Source organism: Cebus imitator, unplaced genomic scaffold, assembly GCF_001604975.1.
Source record: "Cebus imitator isolate Cc_AM_T3 unplaced genomic scaffold, Cebus_imitator-1.0 Scaffold166, whole genome shotgun sequence".
Lineage (NCBI taxonomy): Eukaryota > Metazoa > Chordata > Mammalia > Primates > Cebidae > Cebus > Cebus imitator.
The window spans coordinates 4,055,345-4,067,158 of NW_016107481.1; positions in this window are offsets into that span (position 1 = coordinate 4,055,345).

The following is an 11,814-nucleotide window of genomic DNA, read 5'->3' on the forward strand; positions in this document are numbered from 1 at the left end:
GGAAGAAAGAGGAAGAGGAAGAGGGAGAGAGAACAGGGGTGTTGCATTATTGCCCGGGCTAGAATGCAGTCTAAAAATGGGTATCATGTCAGCATTTTTAACATCTATTATGTCATAACATTAATGCTATTGATATATGTGATGTGTATCCTTTTAAAAACACAAATGATTGTATGCTATACTTGTTTTACTTAGGAATACATATAGAGCTGCCTTGTTCCATTGTGCATACGTATGGTAATGATTTAACAGTCCCAATAACTGGACATTTAGATTTCCAGTATTTTCCTATTACAAACAATGCATCAGTGAACATCCTCGTTCTTATATTATTGTACACAAGTATATCTGTCTGTAGGACAGATTCCTAGAAAGTTGAATTGCGGCTGGCACAGTGACTCACGCCTGTAATCCCAGCACTTTGGGAGGAGGTCAAGGCGGGCAAATTACCTGCGGTCAGGAGTTCAAGACCAGCCTGGCCAACATGGCAAAACCCCATCTGTACTAAAAATACAAAAATTAGCCAGGCATGATGGCACACGTCTGTAATCCCAGCTACTGGGGAGGCTGAGGCAGGAGAATCACTTGAGCCTGAGAGGTGGAGGCTTCAGTGAGTCAATCGTGCCACTGCACTCCAGTTTGGGCAACAGAGCGAGACTCCATCTCAAAAAAAAAAAAAAAAAAAAAAAAGAAGAAAGTTGAATTGCTGGTTCAAAGGTTTGTGTATTCTTAATCTGTACATTAATAGATATTGGCAAATTGCTTCATAGAGATTGTATCCATTTTCCTCTCCCTAGCAATGTGAGAGTGTTTGTTTCCACACAACCCACATGTTCTCAAAAGGTGGCTTCTAGCTGTGATTTTAATTCATGTACATATATTTTTAAATAAACTTTATTATTATTACTATATTTGAGACAGTCTTGTTCTGTTGCCCAGACTGGAGTGCAGTGGCTCATTGCACACTCAACTTCCTGGGCTCAAGCAATCCTCCCACCTCAGCCTCCCAAGTAGTTGGAACTACAGGCACATGCTAACATACTCAGCCAATTTTTAAATTTTTTTGTAGAGATGGGGGTCACTCTATGTTGCCTAGGCTGGTCTTGAACTCCTGGGCTCAAGTGATCCTCCCATCTTGTCCTCCCTAAGTGCTGGGATGACAAGCGGGAGCTACTACGCCTGGGCTGTGTCTTTTATTATGAATCAAGATGATTATCTTTCCATACACAGAATAATTTGTAAATTTTTTCCATAATTTATCTGTTCTTGAGTTGTGTTCATTTTTCTATGGTATCATGAAAAACAGCCCTTTGTGACATATATTACAATTCTTCTTCAGTCTGTTATTTGACTCCATTTGTGGTATTTTGTTTTTCTGTCTTATAAAAATTCATGTATTTGGATTTATCAATCTTTTATGGCTTCTAGGTTTGGGGTCATACTACACTCAGATTATTAAGTAATTTCTTTAATGGCTTTCCTTTTATGGTTTTATCTTTGCTTCATCTGGAATGTGTTTTTGTGTAAGGAATGAAGTGGAAGTTTTGTCCCAAAATCACTTTTAATGAACACTCCTACACAGCGTAATTTGAAGTGCCACATTTATAATTTCCTAAATTCCCACATGTATATGGGTTTCTGGATTCTCTGTTGCATATGGGTTTCTAGATTCTCTGCTCTATTCCGTTGACCTTTCTGTCTTAATTTTGATTCACAAGAACTGTGCCGTTTTAATATCTAGTAGGGTCAGTCCTCTCTCATTACTTTTGTTTAAAGATTTTTCTACCCATTCTTGAATTATTATTTTTCCCATCTAATAATATTAGTTAGAACTTATTTGGCATTTGTTATATGCCAGCTACTATTCTCAGTGCTCTATGTATCTTTATTTAATCCTCTTGACAGCCCTACCAGGCAGATATTTTTATCCCCTTTCATGGAAGAGGCATCTGAGACAGAGAGGTTAAGTTACTTGTGCAAGGATACACAGCTAATAAGCAGCAAGCCTGGATGAGAACCCACGAAGGCTGGGTCTATGGGTAAAGCCACAATTCTTTATCATCATTTCACATTAGCTTTAGCTACAGCTAGTCTGGCTCTAATTTTAGGAGGTATCTTTGTTGGAGTCATGTTATATTTATAGATTACAACAGAATTGGGCCAGGTGCTGTGCCTCATGCCTGTAATCCCAGCACTTTGGGAGGCCAACATGGGCGGATCACTTGAAGCCAGTTGTTTTGAGACCAGCCGGGCCAACATGGTGAAACCCTGTCTCTATTAGCTGGGCATAGTGGCACATGCCTGTAATCCCAGCTGTTTGGGAGGCTGAGGCACGATAATTCCTTGAACCTGGAAGGTGGAGGTTGCAGTGAGCTGAGATTGTGCCACTGCACTCCAGCCTGGATGACAGAGCCAGACTCTGCTGGGGGGTGGGGGGGGGAGAGAGAGAGAGAGAGAGGGAGGGAGGAGAATGAGAATTGAAGCAATCAGGATGTTGAGTCTTCCTGTGTAAGAGCAGCAAGAGGAAATAAAGAACACCTATGCCTTTTCATTGTTCAGTAGTAATTATGTATGTTTATTACTATCATTGTATGTGCTCTTCTGGAGTGTGTATCTTGACTTTTTTTTAACTTTATTCCCTGATAGTTTATCTTTTTTTTTTTTTTTTTTCTTTTTTTTTTTTTTTTTTTTTTTTTTGGAATTGTTTCCTCCACTATATTTTGTAACTGGTTATTATTTATATATCAGAAGGCTTTTGATATTTTAAATAATAATTTTATATCTCATTAAATTATCTTACTATTTAAAATAGTTTTTCAGTTCAAAATCACAATGATACCATTTCACATCCAGTAGGATGGCTAGAAAAAAAAGACAGATAGGCTGGGCATAGTGGCTCATGCCTGTAATCCAGGCACTTTGGAGGCCAAGGCAGGTGGATCACCTGAGGTCAGGAGTTCAAGACCAGCCTGACCAACATGGTGAAACCCTATCTTTATAAATAAATAAATAAAAATAATTAAAAAAAAAGACAATGCAAGCATTGGCAAGGATTGGAACTCTCATACAATACCAGTGGGGCTGTAAAATGTGTGGCTTCTTTGGAAAACAGTTTGGCAATTCCTCAAAAAATTAAATATAGAGTTACCATAGGACCTAGCAATTCCACTCCTAGGTATATCCCCAAGAAAACTAAAAAAATGTCCACACAAAAATGTGTACAGGAATATCCATAGCAGCATTATTTTTGTTGTGGTGGTTGAGACAGGGTCTTGCTGTGTCGCCCAGGCTGGAGTGCAGTGGAGTACAGTGGCATGGTCACAGCTCACTGCAGCCTCAACCTCCCAATCTGAAGGGATCCTTTCATCTGAGCCTCCCAAGTAGCTGGGACTACAGCCATGCACCACCACGCCCAGCTAATTTTTGTATTTTTTGTAGAGATGGGGTTTTGCTGTGTTGCCCCAGGCTGGTCTCGAACTGTTGGGCTCCAGTGATCCACTTGCCTCAGCCTCCCAAAGTGCTCAGATTACAGGTGTGAACCACTGTGCCCGGCTAACATTGTTTTTAATAACCAGAAAGTAAAAACAATCCAAATATCCATCAAATGATGATTGGATATACAAGATCTGGCATATCTATTTGATGAAATTTTATTCAGCAATAAAAAGGAATGAGGTAGTGATTCATGTTACAATACTAATAAGCCTTGAAAACATGCTAAGTGAAAGAAGCCAGCCACAAAAGACCACATATTGTGTGATTCCATTTATATGAAATGTCTGAAATAGGCAAATCCATAGAGACAGAAAGTAAATTAGTGGTTTCCAGGCATTGGAAGTGGGGAGAATGTGAAGTGACTGACTGCTAATGGGTATGGGGTTTCTTTTTGGGATGATGAAAATGTTCTGGAAGTAGGGGTGATAGTTTCACAATTGTGAATATATAAAAATCCATTGAATTATACACTTTTCAAAGGGGCTGAATTTAAAAAAGGAAAAGTAGTTTTTCAGTTGACTAAGTTGTGTTATCTGGAAATAGCCTCAGATTATAAGTTTACATTTTCCTTTCTAATTGTTATGCTTCATATTATGTTTACTGTCATAGCATCAGTGAGTACAGTATGTCTAGAAAATGTTAAATAATTTTTCATAATAATGGTGAGAGTGGACTTCTTTGACTTGTTTCTGGTCATTATAGAAATGGAAATGTTTCTCCACTAAGCATGATGCTGGCTTTTGGGGTTGGTGTGACATACACACATGCATATTGTATCACATTAAGAAAATACCTATCCCTATTTGTCTATAAACTATGGGGATTTTTCTTTGATCTAATATTGTCTGATATATTAACAGATTTTCTAATATTTAACTCATCTTACATTCTTGAAATGATCTTATCTGGTTGTGATGTATACTTATTTTAATATTCTAACATAATTTTTGCATATTTAGAAAGATTGACTTTATCTTTTTTTTTTTTTTGAGATGGAGTCTCACTCTTTCGCCCAGGCTGGAGGGCAATGGCATGATCTCGGCTCACTGCAACCTCCGCCTCCCAGGTTCAAGCGATTCTCCTGCCTCAGCCTCTCGAGTAGGTAGGACTACAGCCGTGTGTCACCGCACCTGGCTAATTTTTGTATTTTTAGTAGAGATGGGGTTTCACCATCTTGGCCAGTCTGGTCTCGAACTCCTGACCTCATGATCCACCCGCCTTGACCTCCCAAAGTGGTGAGTCTCTACCTTAAATGAATAGGAAACACAGCATTGTTTGTAATGGCTCCCAAACTGGAAATAGCCTAGATGTTTGTCCATAATATTCTGTTCAAAGAAAGTGTGGTAGAGGCATAGAATTAAATAAAATGCAGACCTTTAAAAAGTGAGAAAGATCCATATATACTGCTGTGGAAGAATATCCAAGATTATATGAAAAAAGATATGCAGATGAATATTTTAAATGAGATCCCATTTATGCTAAATAATGCCCATAGTAACAGTAGTAATTATGTAGTTTGTTACTATCATTGTATATGCATAATTTCTAGAAAGATATTCAGTTAGCAGTTACTTTGGGGTAGTGCTAGGTCAGGGGGAGGCAGTGGTATGAAGGGAGGGAGCCTTCCTTTCTACTATATACTGTATGTAATGTTTCAGGTTTTTTTCTTAATAAGCCCATCTTTTTTTTTTTTTTTTTTTTTTATATGGCATTGGGCAAGGCACTTCTCCTTCCCAAGCCTTGGTTTCCACATCTTCTTTTTGAGATAGAGTCTCACTCTGTCACCCAGGCTGGAAAGCAGTGGCATGATCTCTGCTCACTGCAACCTCTGCCTCCCAGGTTCAAGTGATTCTCATGCCTCAGCTTCCCAAGTAGCTGGGATTACAGGCGCCCCCCTCCACACCCAGCTAGTTTTTGTAATTTTATTCAATATGGGGTTTCACCATGTTGGTCAGGCTGGTCTCAAAAACTCTTGACCTCATGATCTGCCCACCTCAGCCTCCCAAAGTGCTGGGATTACAGCGTGAGCCACCGTGCCCAGCCCCCATCTTATCTTTCTAATAAAAAATTAAGTTTTAAAAAGTTAAAGCAAGAAAAAAAATCTTAATGCTAAGGAGGAAGGAAAAAAGAGTATCTACCTGTTCCTGGATCACTTTCAGACAGGTAGCTCTAATACTGCTTATCCATTAAAGATTTCTCAAACTTTGTTGTTAAAAAACATTTATTGATCCCTTATGCTCTACTATATGCTGGATCTCAGTGATTAATAAGCCCATTAGGAGCCCATCTGTTAAGCACCTCTAGGAACTCCTCCTGATACTACTGGAGAAACATAGAAACCAAATACCTCTTTTCAGAGTGATTCCAGCAGAGATTATATCCTGTATGTCTTGTACACTGTGTTGAAGAGTGTGGACTTTAACCCTAAAGACAATGGGAAACCACTGAATGTTTCTAGTTGAGAAGCAGCAGGATTAGATGTGTGTTTTGTATCATCTGTCTGGCTGCAACAGGGATCACGAATTGGAATAACAAAATCGGAGGCTGTAAGACCAGTCCAAGGCAATTGGAGCTATCTAGGTAAGAAAATGATGAGGGCTGGAACCAGGGAGGTGGTTTGGACAGCAAGTTAAGTATACAAACTGGAGATGTTTCAAGGGAGGCCAAATAGATGGGCCTTGATGAATTAGGGATGTAAAGGAGAGAGAGGGAGCAGTCAGAATGACTCCCATTTCTAATTAGGCAGATGGGTGGGTGCTGAAGTAGTCACCAAGACCACAAATAAAGGAGAAAGAATTGGGTTTGGGGATGGGGGTGGAAATGAGTTCAGATTTGCAGATGTTGAGTTTGAGGTCTCTGTGGAACATCCTGGAAATGTACATCTGGCAGCTGGATATACAATCCCAAGCACATAATAGCCTCTCAGTAAATATTTATAGAATGAAAGAATATCAGGAGGAGAATTATAGGAAGGGACATGTATAGGGAGAGGGAAGGAAAAGAAGAGAAGGTCTGCAGCTCAGGAGACAGATCTATGCTTGGGATATAAATTTCATTATCCTACCGGTGGCACTTGAAGCTCTGGACATAGATGAGATCTTGCAGTGAGAGTGTACAGCAAGAAAAGATGAGGGCTGAGGACAGAAACCCAGCACAGACATTTGAAGGACAGGCAAAGAACAAGTCCTTCAAAGAGACCAGGAAAAGGTGTCCAGAGAGATAGGAAGAGATGCAGGGGAAAGGTGTTTGCCCAAGAACCAACGGAGCAAGTTTCCTCTGGAGGAGAAGGGAGTCAAGAGGAAAAGAGAAACACCTAACATTTTTTGAACACCTGCTTTATGCCAGAAACTTTATTTAACCTTTACCATTTATCCCCTAATTCTAAGAAGTGTGCATTATCCCCATTTTACAGAGGAGAACGTTAAGATGCAAAGATGTCCTGGCAGTCAGGTGAAACGATTAGCCTAGGAATGGTAGAAAAATGGCTATCCTGAGGCAAGAGGGAAGGGGGCAGACATAAAAGCATGAAGGTAGAGAGGGGACAGCTGAAGGTGTTCATGTTTGAAGACCTAGTTTCTTTGTGCTCTCTTCTACAGCTCTACCTCATACCTAGGACCCAAGGAAGGTACTGACAAAGCGGAAGCTGCCTTAAAGGATGAGACACTCCCACCTTTTTGTCACCTGTGACCAATACAGACTCTAAAAGATTCTAAAAGACCAGAGGTCAGGAGCGGTTTCATACCAGTTTCCTCCTTATCTGGGGCCTTCTACATCCATCAGTTTATATTTTATAATCCATTCGCCTTCAATATGTAACTTTTGAGTAGTAGTTTGCGCAATGAACCATGCACGAAGGAAATACAAACATGAGTGAGATAGAGTGCATTTTCTTAAAAGTTGAGCCTAGTGAGGGACAAGGAGAACAGACTGGTGATTTTATTAACTAGGATTGGTTTCGGCTGTATGACAGGACACCCACAGTAACAGTGGACTTTATAAAAGTTTTTTCTCTCTCATGTAAAAATAGCAGCTACCAGGGAATAGCAGCTACTTAATCATGAGAGATCCAGATTCCTCCTTCTTTTTTTTTTTTTTNTTTTTGAGACGGAGTTTCACTCTTATTGCCCAGGCTGGAGCGCAATGGCACAATCTTGATTCCCCACAACCTCCGCCTTCCGGGTTCAAGCAGTTCTCCTGCCTCAGCCTCCTGACTAGCTGGGATTACAGGCATGCACCATCACATGTGGCTAATTTTGTATTTTTAGTAGAGATGAGGTTTCTCCATATTGGTCAGGCTGGTCTCAAACTCCCGATCTTAGGTGATCCGCCCACCTTGACCTCCCAAAAGTTTAGGATTACAGGCATGAGCCACCGCACCTCAGCCTTCTTATTCTTCCATCCTCAAAATGCAGCTTCCACTTCCTGCTCCAAGATGGCTGCTTCTGGTCAATATACCTACTCCAACCTCATCCAACTCTGAAGGACAGTTCCTAAAAGTTACACATACCACTTCTTTCTACTCACATCCCATAGGAAGGTGGGAATTACAGCTTTTCGCTCAGGTGGCCACACTGTCAGCTAAAAATCAAGTGTCCTGTAACTACAGAAGAAAGAGGAAAAGTCCAGCAATTTCTGCTAGTGATGCTGAAAGAGGTGTGCAAACAGCTGTAGTATAAGACAAGAATAAGTGTGACAAAGAGATGTACGCTTACTAATTCTGTGACTACAGGTTAACCTGTGTCTCAGTTTCTCAATTAAAAGTTTTATTTTTAAGTCCTTAGAGTAGTCCCTGACTCTTAAGTGCTATATAGACATTTATCAAATAGAAATAAGTGGAGGAAAAAAAAGCACAGGCTAATGGGAGTATACACATCAGTGGAGACAGTCTGAAAAAGGTGTTCTGAAGCATGTGGACTATCAGCTCTGTGGTGGCTAGGATGACTGCCTTTCCTGTGCACCCCTAGCACCTAGTGTGGTGCCTGGCTCAGAGGAGATGCTCAAAGTGTTGGCTGCTGAATAGGCTTCACGTCATTACTATTTTGTTAGGTGAAATGGAGGCCGGAAAGATATTTTAGGTGGAATTAACCATATGAACAAAGACATAAAGGGTGAACCTGTCACGGTACTTAATGTGCATAGAACTCCGTATACGTCGATTGAACGCTCAGATTGAGTAGTTTGGTTTGGCTGAAATGTATCAGTCAGGTTCAGACAGAAAAACACATCACTCTAGAGAATTTAATACAGGGAATTGTTCCACAGGGAACAGAAATGCTGAAAGTGTTGGCAACTCAGATACTGCAACAGTAGGAAACCTGTCACCCCTAGTGCCAGAGGGACAATGGGAGATGGTGTTACCAGAACCTGGAAGCCCGAGTCATCTGGCTGGTGGGGGCTTGGAACATGGTGGGGCCGCAGCCCAAACCAAGGCAGAGGAGAGAACTACCCTGGTTTCTCTCCTTCTTTTGCCCCTAGGTCTTTTGTCAGTGTCTTACTGGGAAGCCAGTTGGCAAGGGAATCTGGAAAATGGAGCTTCCTGCAATCCAGACACTCCAGAGCAGAGGAGAGAAGGAGCTGTGAAAAGAGCTGAGAAATAGGCAAAAAACTAGCACAAGTGAAGTTAGGGCATAAGCAGGGAAGCAGTGAATATAAACCTGTGGCGGTGTCATTTTTTGGAGGGGCTTGAATGTCAGGTCTTGAATTTAGGGCTTTCTGTGTTTCATTAGGCAGAAGTGAGCCATAGAAGATAAAAAGCAGTATGGCCCCATTAAAACTGTTTAATGGGGAGGCTGGGGGAGAAAAGGGAAATAGTAGCTTCCCTTTGAGTACTTGTTACTTGCTAGGCACAGTGCTAATTTTTATTTAATCATCTCAGAAAGATGATGTGCCTGTTTCTAGGTATGTTAATTTTGAGGTAACTTCCTAGTACTTCATATGGGTAATTTTAACAGTTAATCTGAAATGTGAGTCTGCAACAGAGGGTGGGAGATACAGATGTAAGGATGGAGACTCTGGGGTCTTCTGAAGAGGTGAGAGCAGAAGTTGAAGGAGAGAGAGTACAAGATACTCAAGTCAAACAGTATAAAGATGAGGGCAGGCATTAGGGAAACCAGTAAGTGGTGGATAGAGTAAGAAAGAGCAGGGAAGAGAAGCAGAAAAGCTGATCTTCTTGTAGAAGCAGAGAAGCTCAAGCCTCAAGAAGGGGGGAAGATCAGTAGTGTCAAATGACATTGCTTGGTTAGAAGGGATGAAGACTGAGGAAAAAAAAAATTGACTATAGCAGTAAGGAGGTAGGAAGGAACAGTTTCTCTATTCTGGTGGGGTCATGAGCTAAGGCAGTCTTCATCAGATGGCCGTGAGTAATTTAGTGAAGAAGAAGTAAGTAGTTTGCTAAGCCTAGGCGTGAAAGTTGGGTTTTGGGAGAACAGAAGTGTCCTTTATCTCCTGTGTGCTCTTTGGTTATAGAGGCTGCATTAGCTGCACTGCTGTACCCAGTGCTTATGTAATGCACAGGGCTCAATTATTAGTGTTAGCTGACTTGCAGGGTGAATGAATTTGGCAGGAAGTATTTAAAGTTAAATAAATGCATTGTGGAGTGGCAGTGAAAACCCAGAAGAGGGTCAATCCTTTCCTGAGTCTCAATAATATAGACTGATAATAGTGTTTTCCTCGACTGGGATTGGTAGGTGAAGAGTAACAGAAACCACAAAAGACTATTAAGAATAAAGAGACTAGTGGGGCATACAGACTTTTTGAAATATTTGATGAATTGGGTCCAGATTTGTTAGGAAGAAAAATGTATCTTCATGGGGATAGAGGATTCAGAGAATGAACGACTGAAAGGCTTGAGATCATTTCACAATGTTTAGTGGGTAAGAACCAGGCATCAGAATTTTGAAACCATCATAGGTAATTCCAAAGTGCAGCCAAGGCTAAATTGGAGAGAACTGAAGGGAAGGCTAACAGGATAATAGATTTGGGTAGTCTAAGAATCTTGACCACTGAATTCTCAAATAATGAGTCTAAGGCCATGATGGTGATTCATTAAAGTGAACTGGAAATGAGGGTAACTGGAATTGATAAAATTGAGCTTGAGGAACTATAGCGCCATCTTGATTTGAAGGTATATCTTTTATCTCCTCCTAGGAATTCTCTTTGCACAAACTTATGTAATCTTACATTTCATAGTTCGAGATGTCTCATTTCTTTGATAGAGCACTGATCTGCTTGTAAAATTTAATTATAGGTCATGGTATTGACCCTACTTCTTGGAAGCATTTCTCCACTTTAAAAACTATGTGACAATGAGAAGAATTGCACTTTACATTTTAATTAGATGCTTGGGGAATTGGTTAATTAGAAAGCCCATTTTGTTTCAACCCTTACTGAAAACTTTCAATAAAGATATTAATCTAATTAAATAGTAAGCACAAATTCTATTAAGTAAACAACTGGATGTTTTTCAGTGGTTTGGGATCTATTATAGGTAATTATTCTGAACGATAATTGTCACTGCCTGAAAGACTGAATACCTGGTACATATCTCAGAAATGTTAACGTTTTTCCCTATTATATTTTAACCTGCTGCATCCAAGAATGGAATCTCATTAATTTATACCGGTTACTAAGGACATTTTCCCAGTTTTCAGTAACAGGAATATTGGTGTTTCTCTAGAGCAGCTGGTTTATCATACAGTAGAACACTGAACACAAAACTGACTGTGTTAGAAACTAGCCAGAGCCCACCTTTATCAACTGTAGTCTTAACAGCATCTACTTTGGGCCAGGCATGGTGGCTCACACCTGTAATCCCAGCACTTTGGGAGGCCAAGGCAGATGGATCATCTGAGGTCAGGAGTTCAAGACCAGCCTGGCCAACAAGGTGAAACCGTTTCTACTAATAGAAAAATCAGCCTGGGGTGGTAGCAGGCGGCTGTAATCCCAGCTACTCGGGAGGCAGGAGAATTGCTTGAACCCGGGAGGCGGAGGCTGCAGTGAGCTGAGATCGTGCCACTGCACTCCAGCCTGGGGAACAAAGCAAGTCTCAAAAAAAAAAAAAAAGGCATTTGGAAGCCAGATGGTGTATAAACATAGCATTCTTTTAGAAATCTTTCAAGATCTTTCTTGGGTATCTTGAAGGTCTCTTTCACCAGCACACCTGACTGTGGCAGCCCTTTGTTCTCTTTACACTTTTCTTATATATCTTAAGCCTTCAAATAGTTCCAGTTGGCTGGGCATGATGGCTCACACCTATAATCCCAGCACTTTGGGAGGCCAAGGCAGGTGGATCACTTGAGGTAAGGATGGCAAAACCCCATC